Genomic DNA, 13,350 nt, shown 5'->3' on the forward strand with positions numbered 1-13,350 from the left:
TTTTTTTTTGGTTTTTCTCCGGTACCGGGAACCGAACTCACGACCTTGCGCTTGCCAGGCAGGCGCTTTTGCCGCTGAGCTAAATCCCCAGCCTCATGGAGTGTTGTTTTAACTTGCATTTCTTGAATGACTAATGATGTTGAACATTTTTTCATGTATTTATTCACCATTAGTATTTATTTGAGAGGTGTGTATTCATCTCAGATGTCCATTTTTGGATTGGGTATTTGAATTTGGGAGGCCTGATTTTTAAAAATTCTTTATATGTCCTAGATAGAAGTATACAAATGGTATTTTAATTGGGACTGCATTGAACATGTACAACAATTTTGGGAGTATTGCTATTTTCACAATGTTGGCTCTTCCTATCCATGAGCAAGGAATATCTTTCCATTTTCTAACATCCTCTTTGACCTGTTTTTTCAGAGCACTATAATTTTCACTGTATAGATCTTTTACTTCTTTTGTTAGATTGTATTTTACCTTTTTAGATGCTATTGTGAAAGGTGTGGTTTCCCTAATTTCTCTCTCAGTCTGTTTGTTGCTTGTGTATAGGAATGCTATTGATTTTTGAGTGTTAACTTTTATCCAGCTACACTACTGAATTTGGTTATTAAATCCATAAGCCTTTTGGTGGAGTTTTTGGGGTCTTCTATGTAGAGTATCATGTCATCTGAAAATAGTGATAGCTTCACTTCTTCCTTTCCTATCCTTATGCTTTTTATTTCTCTCTCTTATCTAATTGTCTAGCTAATATTTCCAGAACTATATTAAATGGGAGTGGTAAAAATGGACCTCCTTGTCTTGTTCATGATTTTAAAGTGGAAGCTTTCAATTTTTGACCATTTAGTATGATGTTAGCTGTTGGTTTATCATAGATGGCTTTGATCAGGTTGAGGTAAAGGCCAACTATTCCTATTTTCTGTAGTGTTTTTATCATGAATGAGTGTTGGACTTTTTCAAAGGCTTTTTCTGCATGGATGGAGATCATCATGTGATTTTTGTCTTTGGCTCTATTCATGTGGTGTATTACATTAATTGATTTGCATATATTGAACCATCCCTGCATTCCTAGGATGAATCCCACTTGGTCATGGTGTGTGATCTTCTTGATGAGTTGTTGTATTCTGTTTGCTAGTATTTTATTGAGAATTTTTGCATGTATTTTCATTAGGGAGATTGGCCTGCAGTTCTCATTTTGGTTGGGTCTTTCTCTGGTTCTGGTATCAGGATAATACTTGCCTCCCAGAATGAGCTGGGGAGAATTCCTTCCCTTTTCATTTCGTTAAAGAATTTGAGAGGAATTGGTGTTAAATCTTCTCTCAATTTCTTGTAGCATTGAGCTGTGAATCCATCAGGACCTGGGCTTTTCTTCATTGGTAAGTTTTTTATTACATTCTCAATTTCACTGGCTGATATTGAGTTATTCAGGATTTTTATATCTTTTTCATTCAGCTTTGGTAATTCATATGTATCTAGAAATCTGTTCATTTTCTCTGTGTTTGCTGCGTTCTATTACCTAGTATTTTATTGAGAATTTTTGCATCTATGTTCAATAGGGTGATTGACCTGTAGCTCTCTTTTTTGGTTGGGTCTTTCTCTGGTTTTGGTATCAGGGTAATACTTGTCTCCAGGAATGAGTCAGAGAGAATTACTTCCCTTTCAATTTCATTAATGAGCTTGAAAAGAATTGGTTTTAAATCTTCTCTAGATTTCTTGAAGAATTCAGCTATGAATCCATCAGGACCTGGGCTTTTCTGTGTTGGTAAGTTTTTAATTCCATTTTCGATTTCATTGACTGATTTTGTGTTATTCAGAATATTTGTATCTTCTTGATTCAGCATTGATAATTCATATGTATCTAGGAATCTGTCTATTTCTTCTGTTTTCCATCCTGTGAAAGTAAAGATTTTCAAATATTGGTGATCTTAATTTCTACAAGATGTGTAGTTATTTCATTCCTTATTGCATGAATTTGAGATTTTTCTTTTCTTTTTTTTTTTGATACGGTTGGCTAGAGATTTATCAATTTTATTTATTCTTTCAAAGAACCAACTGTTTGATTCATTAATTCTTTGTATTGTTTTCTTAGTCTCCATTGCATTAATTTCTGCTCCTATTTTTATAATTTCCTGCCTTCTTTGGGCTTTAAGCTTGACTAGCTTTCCTTTTTCTAGAAGCTTGAGGTGCAGCATAAGATTGTTTATTTGTGCTCATTCTGTTTTCCTGATATGGGAATTCACTGCTATGAATTTCCCTCTGAGGACTACTTTCATTGCATCCCACAGACTCGAGTAAGTTGTATTTGCATTTTTGGTTGATTGAAAATGTAGTTTAATTTCTTCTTTAATTTCATCTGTGACACATTGGTTGTTCAGGAGGGTATTATTTAATTTCCATGTGTTTATGGAGTTTTTGTAATTTCTTTTGTCAATAATTTCCAATTTCATTGCACTATGGTCTAATAGTATGTATGAGATAATTTTAATTTCTTTGCATTTACTTAAGCATGTTCTATGGGCTAGTATATGGTCTATTTTACAGAACATCCTGTGTGCAGCTGAGAAGTATGTGTATTCTGATGTTGTTGGATGGAACACTCTGTAAAGGTCTACTAAGTCCACTTGTTCACAAGTTTGGTTCAGTTCTGTTATTTCTTTGCTGATTTTATGTCTAGTTGATCTACCTTTTTGTGACAATGGGGTGCTAAAATCCCTGGTTATGATTGTGTTACTGCCTATTTGATTTTCCATGTCTATTAAAATTTGTTTTATATAGTTGGGTGCTCCTGTATTTGGTGCAAATATATTTATGCTTGTTATCTCTTCATCTTGAAGTTTTCCCCTAACAAGTATATAGTGACTTTCTTTATCTCTTTTGATCATCCTGTGTTTGAAGTTCTCATTGTCTGCAAACAGAATAGCTACCCCTGCTTTTTTCTGGGTTTCTGTTGCATGGAGTACTGTTTTCTATCGTTTAACTTTCTGTCTGTGAATTTCCTTTTGAGTTAAATGTGTTTCTTGCATACAGCATATTGTTGTATTTTGTTTTTTGATCCACTCTTCCAGTCTGCTTCTTTTGATTGGTGAATTGAGGTCATTTACATTAATGGTTATAACTGATATGTACTGGCTTATCTTTGTCATTTTATTTTTCTGCTGTTGGTTCCCTACTGTTTTCCTCTGTTTAATTGCTTGCTCTTCTTGCTGGTTCCTTTCTACTTTTGTTTTTGAAAGTGTGGTCATTTTTATCCCTTTCTAAAATATCTTTTAGTACTCTTTGTAGGATTGGTTTGGTAGTCATGAATTTCTTCAGTTGTTCTTTGTTACTGTAATATTTTTTCTCCATTAATTTTGAAGGTTAGTTTTGCAGGGTGCATCAATCTGGGCTGGAAGTTGTTTTTCTATCAGGACCTGAAATACTTCACTCCAAGTCTTCTTGACTTGATGGTTTGTGTTGAGCTATCTGCCCTGATTCTGCTCGGCTTTCCTTTTTTAGGTGCTCTCTTTCTTTTGTCTAACAGCTTTTAACATTCTGTTCTTTTGCTAAATTTCTGTAATCTTGATTATGTCTGTGTCTAGATTTATTTTGGTTATGGCTAATTGGAGTTTTATATGCCTCACTTAATGTATGTGTCTTGGTTTTTTTATGTTGAGATAAAATATCTGATGCCCAAAATTAAGGAAGGAAAGGTTTATTTAGCTTATAGTTTGTGGAGGTTTTAGTCTATATTTGGCTGGCTGTAAGGCAGAGTGGCACATGGCAAAGGGCAACAGTTCATGGTGGCAGAAGACAGCCAAAGCAGCAAAAGCAAAAAGGGGGCCAGAGCAAACCTCTTTTCCTGCCTTATATTGTAAGCAGTCTACCCCTACCCAGGGTGTGTAGCTCTCACATAATCTCTGTGCCCTCCTCTTGCACAGGCTCAGGATGAATGCCGAGTAAGCACCCTGGATCCCTTCTGAATCACTTAGCCAAACCTCTAGGCTCCCCAAGTTGACACAATGTATCAACCACAACAGTATGTTAGGTTCTTTTTCTATGCTTGGGAAATTTTCTGCTGTTACTTCTGCATATAGTCTTTTGATGTTATGTGTGTTGAGTCCTCCCGTTTTGTTGACACCTATTAGTCTTACATTTTCTTTGCATCATCTTGCAGCTGTTGAATTGTTATATACTGGTTCCTTGTTATTTTTAAGAGATCTTTCCTTTTGTAATAATTAGGTGCAATGATGTCTCCAAGGACTGGAAATCTATTTTAAGCTTCATTCAAGTGGTTTTGCCAGCTTTCAATGGAATTTTCAATTTCCTAGATATTGCTTTGACTTTGTTTCATGCATTGTAATTATTTCCTATATTGTTCATTCAAGGTTTCCATCATTTTTCTAGGCTCCTCTATTTTTTATCTATGCCTTCTTTAGATGTGTTGAGCAATCCTTGTATTATGGCTGTCATTTCTTTTTTACCTGGGAGATTATTTCTGATCTGATTTATTCTACAGCCTGATGAAGTTTCTGTTTCTTTACTTCAGTTGCTATCATTTCACGTGTGTGACTTTCAAGCTCTTCTATGTCAATGTTTCCTGGGTTTGTTCTTTGTGGGGTGGGGATCTGAGATTGCATTTTGCTCCTATTGTTTGTCATTTTTGAAGACCCAGAGGATGCCTGGGACTCAGCATGGCTTCCATACTGGGGGAAGGGATGGTACAGGCACTGAGGTTCCTAAAGCTGTCTGGGGCTCAATGTGGCTCCTGTGCCAGTGTGGGTAGCATGGTCACTGAGGCTCCTGAAGCTCCCTGGGGCTCAGCATGGCTCCTGTGACAGTGGGAGGGGCAGGGTGTGGTCACTGAGGCTCCTGAAGCTGTTGCAGGCTCAACATGGCTCCAGAGCTATTAGTTCTGCTAGTTGAGGCAAGTGAGAAACTTTTTAAGTGTCTGATGTAGAGTCATTACTGCATATCCTGCCTAGTAAGTATTCTCTGGCTACATATAGATGGAGAACTATTTGTTCACAATCATGTCTTTCAGCCTCAATTTCCACCTTTTCTGGTAGGCACATGACAAGGTTTAAGGAGGAACATGTCTGTAATGAATGGCTGGTCCTTCTAGAATTAGATCCTGGTATTTAAGAAGTTGATTGTCCAATAGCCATAGGCTCCTTTTGGAAGAAAGAAGTCCTGCCACATTACTACTGTTAGCTCTTACAAAATAAGAAATACACATCAAACCCTAGGCCTTAGTCCCCTTTAAATGCTTTATAATGCTCTTTTCTCACTATTGATTTTTTCTTTGATAGAGAAACAGATGTTCTACTAAATGATATCACCTCACTGACTAAATTCCAACAGACTCTTCAGCAGCTAACAGAAGCTCAGCCTAAAGAAAGGGGAAATCCCATATTTCACCCTGGAGATTTAATATGGATAGTCTCTTCCTTCATCATCTTCCCTAGGTTCAATGTGGGAAGGACCATACACTGTGATCCTGTCAACTCCATCAGCTGCCAAGGTGCAGACCAAGACTCCTGGAATTAAATGGGAAGTCCCCAATGGCACTCATTGGTCCTGTGGAACCAATCTGTAGCCCTGGCTACCTCCTGGATGGATAGGGAGATACATACTGGGACTTGCATAGTTATAAGGCAGGAGTGTCAAAAAATATTGACAAATCTGCAAACTTAGGCCATCTACAGCACTGATGGTCTAAAAGTGTGTTTCACTGATATGATCATTTGGCTTTTATTTTTATCCCTTCCCTAGGGTTAGAGGATGTTATACAACACATTGTGGCCTTGACAAACTATACTCAATGGGCCTTAAATGACACCTCAACTGGTCTTGTCTCCTAAATGGAAAACTAAATTAATGAGGCAAGATGTCTTCCAAAATTGGATAGCATTAGACATTCTAACAGCAGCATGAGCAGGTACTTGTGCAGTTATAAAAGCTAAACATTGTGTGTGCATTCCTGATCATTCTCCTAATATCTCGATGACTGTTCAAGATATTAAACAACAGGTTAATGCCATGTCAGATTCTAAAATTGAACCTTCTTGTTTGGGAGGAGGCTATTACTGGATCTTCCTGGTAGAAATATTTGTTGGTTGTAGTCATAATAGTCTTATTGATCTTATTATTTGGCTTATGCATACTTACCTGTTTCTTTGGCTTGTCTCTTCCAGACTTAAAGCTATATACTTACCCAAGACTAGGACACCTTTAAGCCACAGTAGCTAGAATGGTCTTCACACCTTGCCCCCTTATGGGGGCACCTCTTGCCCCCAAATAGGGGTGCCTCTTCAGAGGAGAGAATATTATACACAGCTAAATTAGGTAGAAATACTCTAGGCAGTCAGACAGGTCTAGACCCTTGAGGAAGTCAGTGCAGAAGATGAGAACACATTACAACTATATATGAATTTGCATCCATTGAAGGCTAGGCCTCAAGATAAAGACAAAATGAACAGGCCTACATGCCTCCCCAAAGAATAAGCAATTATTATAACTGGTATCATCTGGTTCAGTAAAGTCTAGATAGACATGAATCACTCATCTAGGTGGTATAGATCTAGGATCTCCTGACACATCTTTGCCAAAAAGTCCTTGTTCTTTCCATTTACACTTGTCATGTGACCTGCTTCCCCATTCTCTAAGCAGCTATACTTCTAATCTTATTGGTCGACCATAGCTTTGTCCCATCTTGTACTCATCTCATGATTTTGCACCCACTACGTGATTTTGCTCTATAAAACTTCCTCTGGAAAGTACGGTCCACAGCAACCCACTCAGGTCCCCTCCTATCTCTCAGAACTTGTCTCTCCCCTAATAAAATTTCCTACTTCTAACATCTATTGTTCCTTAGAATTCATTCTTCAATTTTGGAGAACATAAATTGGCATGTCAGATATCTAGCAGATTGGGAGTTATAAAATATCCCTTGTATTATTTAGAGTCCTATATCAATATGATGTACCTTTTATTCTTTTTCATGAATTCAATAAAGTGCTATGCCACTGACCTGTGGTCCCAACCCCAATACACCCTTAAAATTCTGCTTGCACAAGACTTTACCTCCAAGCAGCGGTAAATATTGCTGAAATGGAACATTGTTTGGGATGAATATGGTAAACTACTCCTTTCACCATTTTCTAAATTCCTTCCCACCTCCATTATCTTCTCCACTGAAACAGTAATTGCCTTCCTGCATTCTCAAGGTAAGAAAAGAGAAACTTTCAAATTCTTTTATTTTGAGACAGGAGCTTGCTATGTAGCTCAGGCTGGTCTTGAACTCACTCTGTAGTACAGGCTGGCCTTGTACTCATAGTGATCCTCCTACCTTAGCCTTCCAAATTCTGGGACTAAAAGTGTGCACCACTACACACACCCAAATTATTTTAATAACTCAACAAGTCTAATAGAAATCAGACCTTCACATAAGACCATTCACGCTAACCAAAATGTACTTTTTAGCTCTCATCTACTCATATTTTAGAGCCTCACTTGAAAGATCAACCCCAATAGGATGTTCTCTCTTCTTTCCCCAGGGGCTCATTCTTTAACATTCTCTGAGTGACCCTAACATTGTTTAGTGGATTCACTATTTATATGTCTTGATGTGCCCTTCTCTGGATTGTGAATTTTGTTTTATTTACTTTTCTGTCCCCAAATAGTATAGTTACACAATAAATATTTGCTGAATGAGTGAAAACTTTAAGATAGCTACCAGACACTAGGCATTTGATATATGTATTTGATTAGTAAAATGAGCTGAGCTCTATTTAATCCATGCTTGAATAGATAATACTTAGAGAATGTGGGGAAAAGAATAAATAAAAAGAGCTCTTTTTTTTTTTTTTTTTTTTTTTTTTAGTTTTTTTGGGACAGGGTCTCACTGTGTATTCAGACTGGGTTTGAACTCATTATTTAGCCCAGGCTGGCCCCCTTGAACTCTCAGTAATCCTCCTGCCTCAGCCTCACCAATGCTGGGATGACAGGTTGTGTCACCATGCCTGGCCTATATTTTTAACAAAGAGAGAATGACAGGATCACCACACTTGCATAAAACACACATGTATATTTCCAAATTAAAAAAAATACACAGAGTAAAGATATATTAACAGAAAAGGGGACAATGAACAAAATCATGCTATCTATAAGATAAGGCTTTGTAAAAAAAAAAAAAGGTCAAATACCATTTCATTTCGAAGTGTGCTCCAGGCAATGTGGTCTGACAATGAGACAGAAATATAAAATTGAAAACTAGACAGTGGCCAGTTTTTTTTTTTCAGCCCCATTAGTTGTCTCTGTGATTGTCTTTATAACTTTATTTGGAGATAATATCACAAGTGTAGATCCCTGTTCCTCTCTAATGTGACACCTGCTCCACTCAAACTTCTAGGATGTCTAGTTATCACACTGTGAGGTCTTGACCAATGCTTATGGACAAGATAGATTTCACAAACTCTGGGTTTATATATTACCACACATTCTAGGAATAAGTCACTATATTTGTCAACTTTTGGTCACTGTGACCTGACATACACAATTAGAAGAAGAAAGGTTTCAGTCCTTGGCCAGTGGCTCCAAAGCAGCTGCATCGTAGGAGGGACATGGTGGAAGATGCTGGCCTGAGCAGAGAGCAGGGACAAGCCAGAGAGACAGAGAGAGAGAGAGAGAGAGGCCGGGGGTCAGAACCTGACCTTGCAGGCCACACCCCAGTGACAAACTTCTAACCTTTTATGAGCGTACCCACTGTGAACTCAGCAATGGATTAATCTATCCATTTGGTTAGATTTCCAGTACCTAACCTCCTCCCCTGAGCTCCATCTTGGAACACAAGAACTTTTGGGGGACGTTTTTGATCCAAACTCTAACAGCCAACTTTATAACTGGCTAGTCATTTTTTTCTGCAGATTCTTATGTGTGTGTGTGTATATTTGTTGGGGATGCAACCCAGGGCCAGTGGTAAGCACACTCTCCCGCTGAACTATATCCCCAGCACCTCACTGGCTTTAATTTGAAAGTGACTCCCAATTCTGACAGTGCATCTGGTGGGTTCTCCTATCCTAGTCATGGCAGTCCCCAGTGAAGTCAGGATGACGAGAAGGCATGCAGAGGTGGAAGGAAGGAAGGGTAAGAACGATTACAGCAGCACTTTTACCACACAAGGAAGTTGCAGTTGTATGCGTCCAGTCCCTGGAAGCTGGGGTTTGGCTGCTTCTGTCTTCATCCTGTTCCCTTGCTAGCCGGCTGTGGTTGACCTACACGGAGAGGAAGCCCCTGTCGGGGAAAACAGCAAATAAGGCAAATTCTTCATTTCTGTAGCTTGCTGTTGGCACAAACAGATGCAGCCCAAGAAGTTAAGGATTAGAAAGGACAGAGATTTTTAAAAATATTTTGATTATAATGTCATCTAAGAATAATTAGAATGAACAGTCTCTGAAAATAGATTAAAATCTTTCACAGTGAAAAGCTCCCAGCAACTAGAGGCATACTTGGCATATACTCATTAATTAACTTATGTCCTGAGCTCCGAGGGCAGTCAGCTGGCTGCAGGGCTCAAGGCACTCCCAGCCAGCCGTCGCAGACCCAACGGCCACGGGTTCCCTAAGCATCTTCACTGCACACAGCAAACACACAACCCACGGTGTGGGCACCGCAGAGCAAACTCGAGGTACACGGTGCCCAGACACTGTACTGAACCACTGAAAATACAGCGAGCGTGTGTGTGTGTGTGTGTGTGTGTGTGTGTGTGTGTGTGTGGTACGCCTATTTTGAAGTGGGTTGCGTTTCCCCAGGATCTTATAGGAGGAAGATGGGGAAGGCTGTTTATAACATGAACTGCGGCAGTTGCTTTAGTTAACACTTCTTTTGGCAACAATTGAAGCAAGAGTGTCAAGATACCAAGACAGCAGCCCTCCTCAGATGTTTTGGGCCCAGCTCCGTGTGAGATCTTCCCGTCTTCAGTGTAGACATTCCCTCCCCAACCTCCCCGAGCGCACCCTCCTCCCTTGGACCTTTCAGACAGTTAGCACCGCTAGGTCTTTTAAATAATGCCATATAAAAAGCTTTATTTACATGTTTTCTGTTTCCCTCTTCTGCTCCAGTGTGTCCTTCCTGGAAGACCGCTCGGTACTCCAGGCCTTCGCAGCGGCAAGCCTCGGGTCCACCTGTGTCCCACGCGGGGCACAGGGGCAAAGAGCGAGTATGGCGTGAGGAGCGGTGGAATTGCACATCCCAGCAGAGGAGCTCGGGTTCTGCAGAGTTCAACTTCGCCCTGATGAGCAGCACAAGAGCCGGACGTCAAGCAGTGGTTTCGACCCTGCGTTGCCACAGGGCAGGGCTGCGCACACTGCAGAGCTGCAGCCCCAGGCTGGGCCGCGTGGTCACAGGGCGGAGCTGGTGCGCATGCACTGGGCAGCCCCGGGCAGCAGCCGCAGGCAGGCGGACGAGGCGCCCTTGCCGTGCTCGGGCGCGCGTCCCCGGGGTGCCGCGGGGTCCTCCAGTTCGTGCAGCGACGTCAGCGCGAGCCCCCTGGAGTCTGGGAGCACCACTCGTTTCTGGGCCTCTGTGGCCCAGGAGGTCGCAAGAGGCAGGAGCGCGGGGATGGGCCGGGGCCGAGGAGGGGGCGCACGGCGCGCGGGCTGGTGGCGCGGGCTCGGATGGGAGAGGCTGGAGCGGGCGCGCGCGCGGGGCAGACCGCCGCCCAAGGCACTGGCAGGCTCTGCACAGGCGCCGCGCATCCTCCGCCGGACTGCCCGCGGATGGTCCTACTTATGCCCCCGAGGGTCGCCCGTGGAGGCGGGGCCGCGCCGAGGCAGCCAATCAAGAAAGCTGTGCGGGGAAAGGCCAGGACCAGAAGAGTGACTCAGAGGCCCTGCCCCTGGCCACCAGCGCTCCAGTCTGATCCCGGATCGTGCAGGACTTCTTCGGCGGGCTCTGTGACTCGGGCGGGTTCCTAGGCGTGGCCGATATTGAAGTCCTTGGGCAAGGATCTCAGAGAGGTGTGGCCAGAGTGACAAGGCCCTCTGGCATAGAGCTCTGGGCCGAGGACTCCCACCAGCGGGCTACCGCCTGCCCTGGCAGTGTTCGGGACACCTCAGGCGCTGGTCCACACGTCATCCGGGGATCTTCAGGCTGCATGCTTCTGGCTGCTTTGCAGACCAGTTCATTGTCTAGCCCTTAAATCTTCAAGTCCTCATATCCCTGGGGCTTTGCATTTTTTCACCTCCTCCCTCTTCCTCGAATGTCCTTGTCTAGATTTTACGATCATTGATCTATTGCTGTAGGTGGTTAACTTTCACATATTTAGCCCGAGGCCTTTCTCTCAAACTTCAAACTCTGGGATAATGTTCAGTTTCTTTGTCTGGGTGGTGGTAACACAGGTGTGTTTCCTGAATAATTCTCTGTATGTATGTTTTATTTCCATCAAAAAACAATTTAAAAAGAGGAAAGAGGTTGAGTGTGCCTAGCATGTAGCAGACCCTAGGTTCAACACCCCCCCCATCAAAGAAAAAGGAGGAACAAGATAAAAGTGTTCATTATATAGTGACTTGAAGATTTTATTCTTACAAAAGTGGCCTCAGAAGGTACTGAACTGAGCAATGTATGGGTTTCACTCAGATATAGTGGACATATTTTCATATTAGTATATTATAGATGTATCTCAGAGGATACCATTGTGTGGGTCCAACAGACTCTATGGCATTTAGGTCAATTTTTTGTTAATATAACAGTGCAGCATTTCAGTCTGACCAGGAGGAGGATAGTGTAGCCTCGGAGGCGCTGGGGAGACCTCTACCCAGGACAATCCCCATTCCTCACAAGCTTCTCCCCTCCAGGGGCCCAGTCCCTTCAGTCCTAGGCCTTTTCTGTCTGATATGGGGCAGAGGTGAGCTTCGAGCAGGCCTGAGGAGGATGGTCAAGGAGCCGATGTCTTTACTAAGGTGACAAAGACTGACTCTCTGAAATAGCAACCCCAACTGAACACCCTGTTGGAACAGGAGGCCAGTGTTGGCCAAGGTCTGGCTTGAGACAATTAAATCTGCACAAGATAATGCCTCAGAATGACTGCAAGCCAGGGACTTTGAAGTGAAAGACCTTCTTAGTCTAACTCAGTTCTTCGGCTTTGATTCTGAGACATTTTCTCTAGCTGTGAATTTACTGCACAGATTCATGTCCGAAATGAAGGAACAGCCCAAGCATCTTGGGTGTGTTGGACTGAGCTGCTTTTGTTGAGCTCTAAAATCAATAGAAGAGAAGTGTCCATTGGCAACTGACTTGACCCAGTAAGTCAGTATGGTTTTGGACTTGGTGAGGATGGGAAGGATCATATTGAAGAAGAGGTGTGGGAAAGTCAAAGCTATCACTGCCTTTTAGTTTCTACCAGTGTTACTGACTTATTTGCAAGAACTTGCCATTTGAAGGGAAAAGACTAGAGACTTAAGATTGAGGCCAGTCAGGATCATAACGTCTAAGCCAAAGCCTCCTGTGTTGGCCTTGCAGTCACTGCGGGGGAACAGCGCACAGAACGTGTGAGTTAACAGAAGGAGTAGAGTGTCTTCAGAAACACACCAAGGTACATGGCAAGAGCTTGTATCCAAGAGTTAAACTGAATATTCATCAAACAAGTGCAAACCAAATGTTCAGAAGTCAAAGTAGATTGCTTCTGGGCATATTGCACAGCAGCTAAAGCATAGTTACTACAAAATAACTTTCCTCCCAACAGCTCCTGAAACGGTTCATTAATTGGTAAACTTGGTTGTTATTCTCTGTATAGAGAAAATCCTGTAATTTTCTTCTTCAGTGGAAGCGTTAAAATATTGTCTTCAAAATTAAAACAAAAAACAAAAAACTGACTTGGAAAGCAAAAGAAAAAATGACATCACCATTCTAGTCAGCTAACATTTGAAGGCATTTGCTATATACTGCATAAGGCATAACACTCTAAGAGAAAGGAGTTCTCTGACCTCTGATATATATGTTGACTATTGCATTAAATTATCAGCCTAAAAAACAGTATCCTCTTTTATAACTTGAATTTTTAAAGTAGCTCTGAAATAGTCTTTTTAAAAAATTATTTTAAAAATAAAAGGACAACATTAACAGACATACAACATTTTACAACATCACAAGAACAGTACAGACAATACGGAGTTACAAACAAAGTGGTAGGGAATTAACAGTGGTTGCTGTATTACATATTGATATCTTCAAAGTGGCTTCTCATGAAATAGTCTTTTTTACTGTACATCTTGCTATATGTAGCCCCAAGCTCTACCTCATTTAAAGGTATAACAGGAGCAAAAGTCTGATCCACATGTGAACTAATTTGTGACTGTTAGCTTATAAGCAGAA

At 41.4% G+C, this 13,350-nt stretch overlaps 1 pseudogene; it reads left to right on the forward strand.

Moving 5' to 3' along the window:
• Window positions 1-10,757: 10,757 nt before the first annotated feature.
• Window positions 10,758-12,741, forward strand: LOC102023396 (annotated as a pseudogene).
• Window positions 12,742-13,350: the final 609 nt, after the last annotated feature.

Source organism: Chinchilla lanigera, unplaced genomic scaffold, assembly GCF_000276665.1.
Source record: "Chinchilla lanigera isolate Chin_1 unplaced genomic scaffold, ChiLan1.0 scaffold00135, whole genome shotgun sequence".
Classification (NCBI taxonomy): domain Eukaryota; kingdom Metazoa; phylum Chordata; class Mammalia; order Rodentia; family Chinchillidae; genus Chinchilla; species Chinchilla lanigera.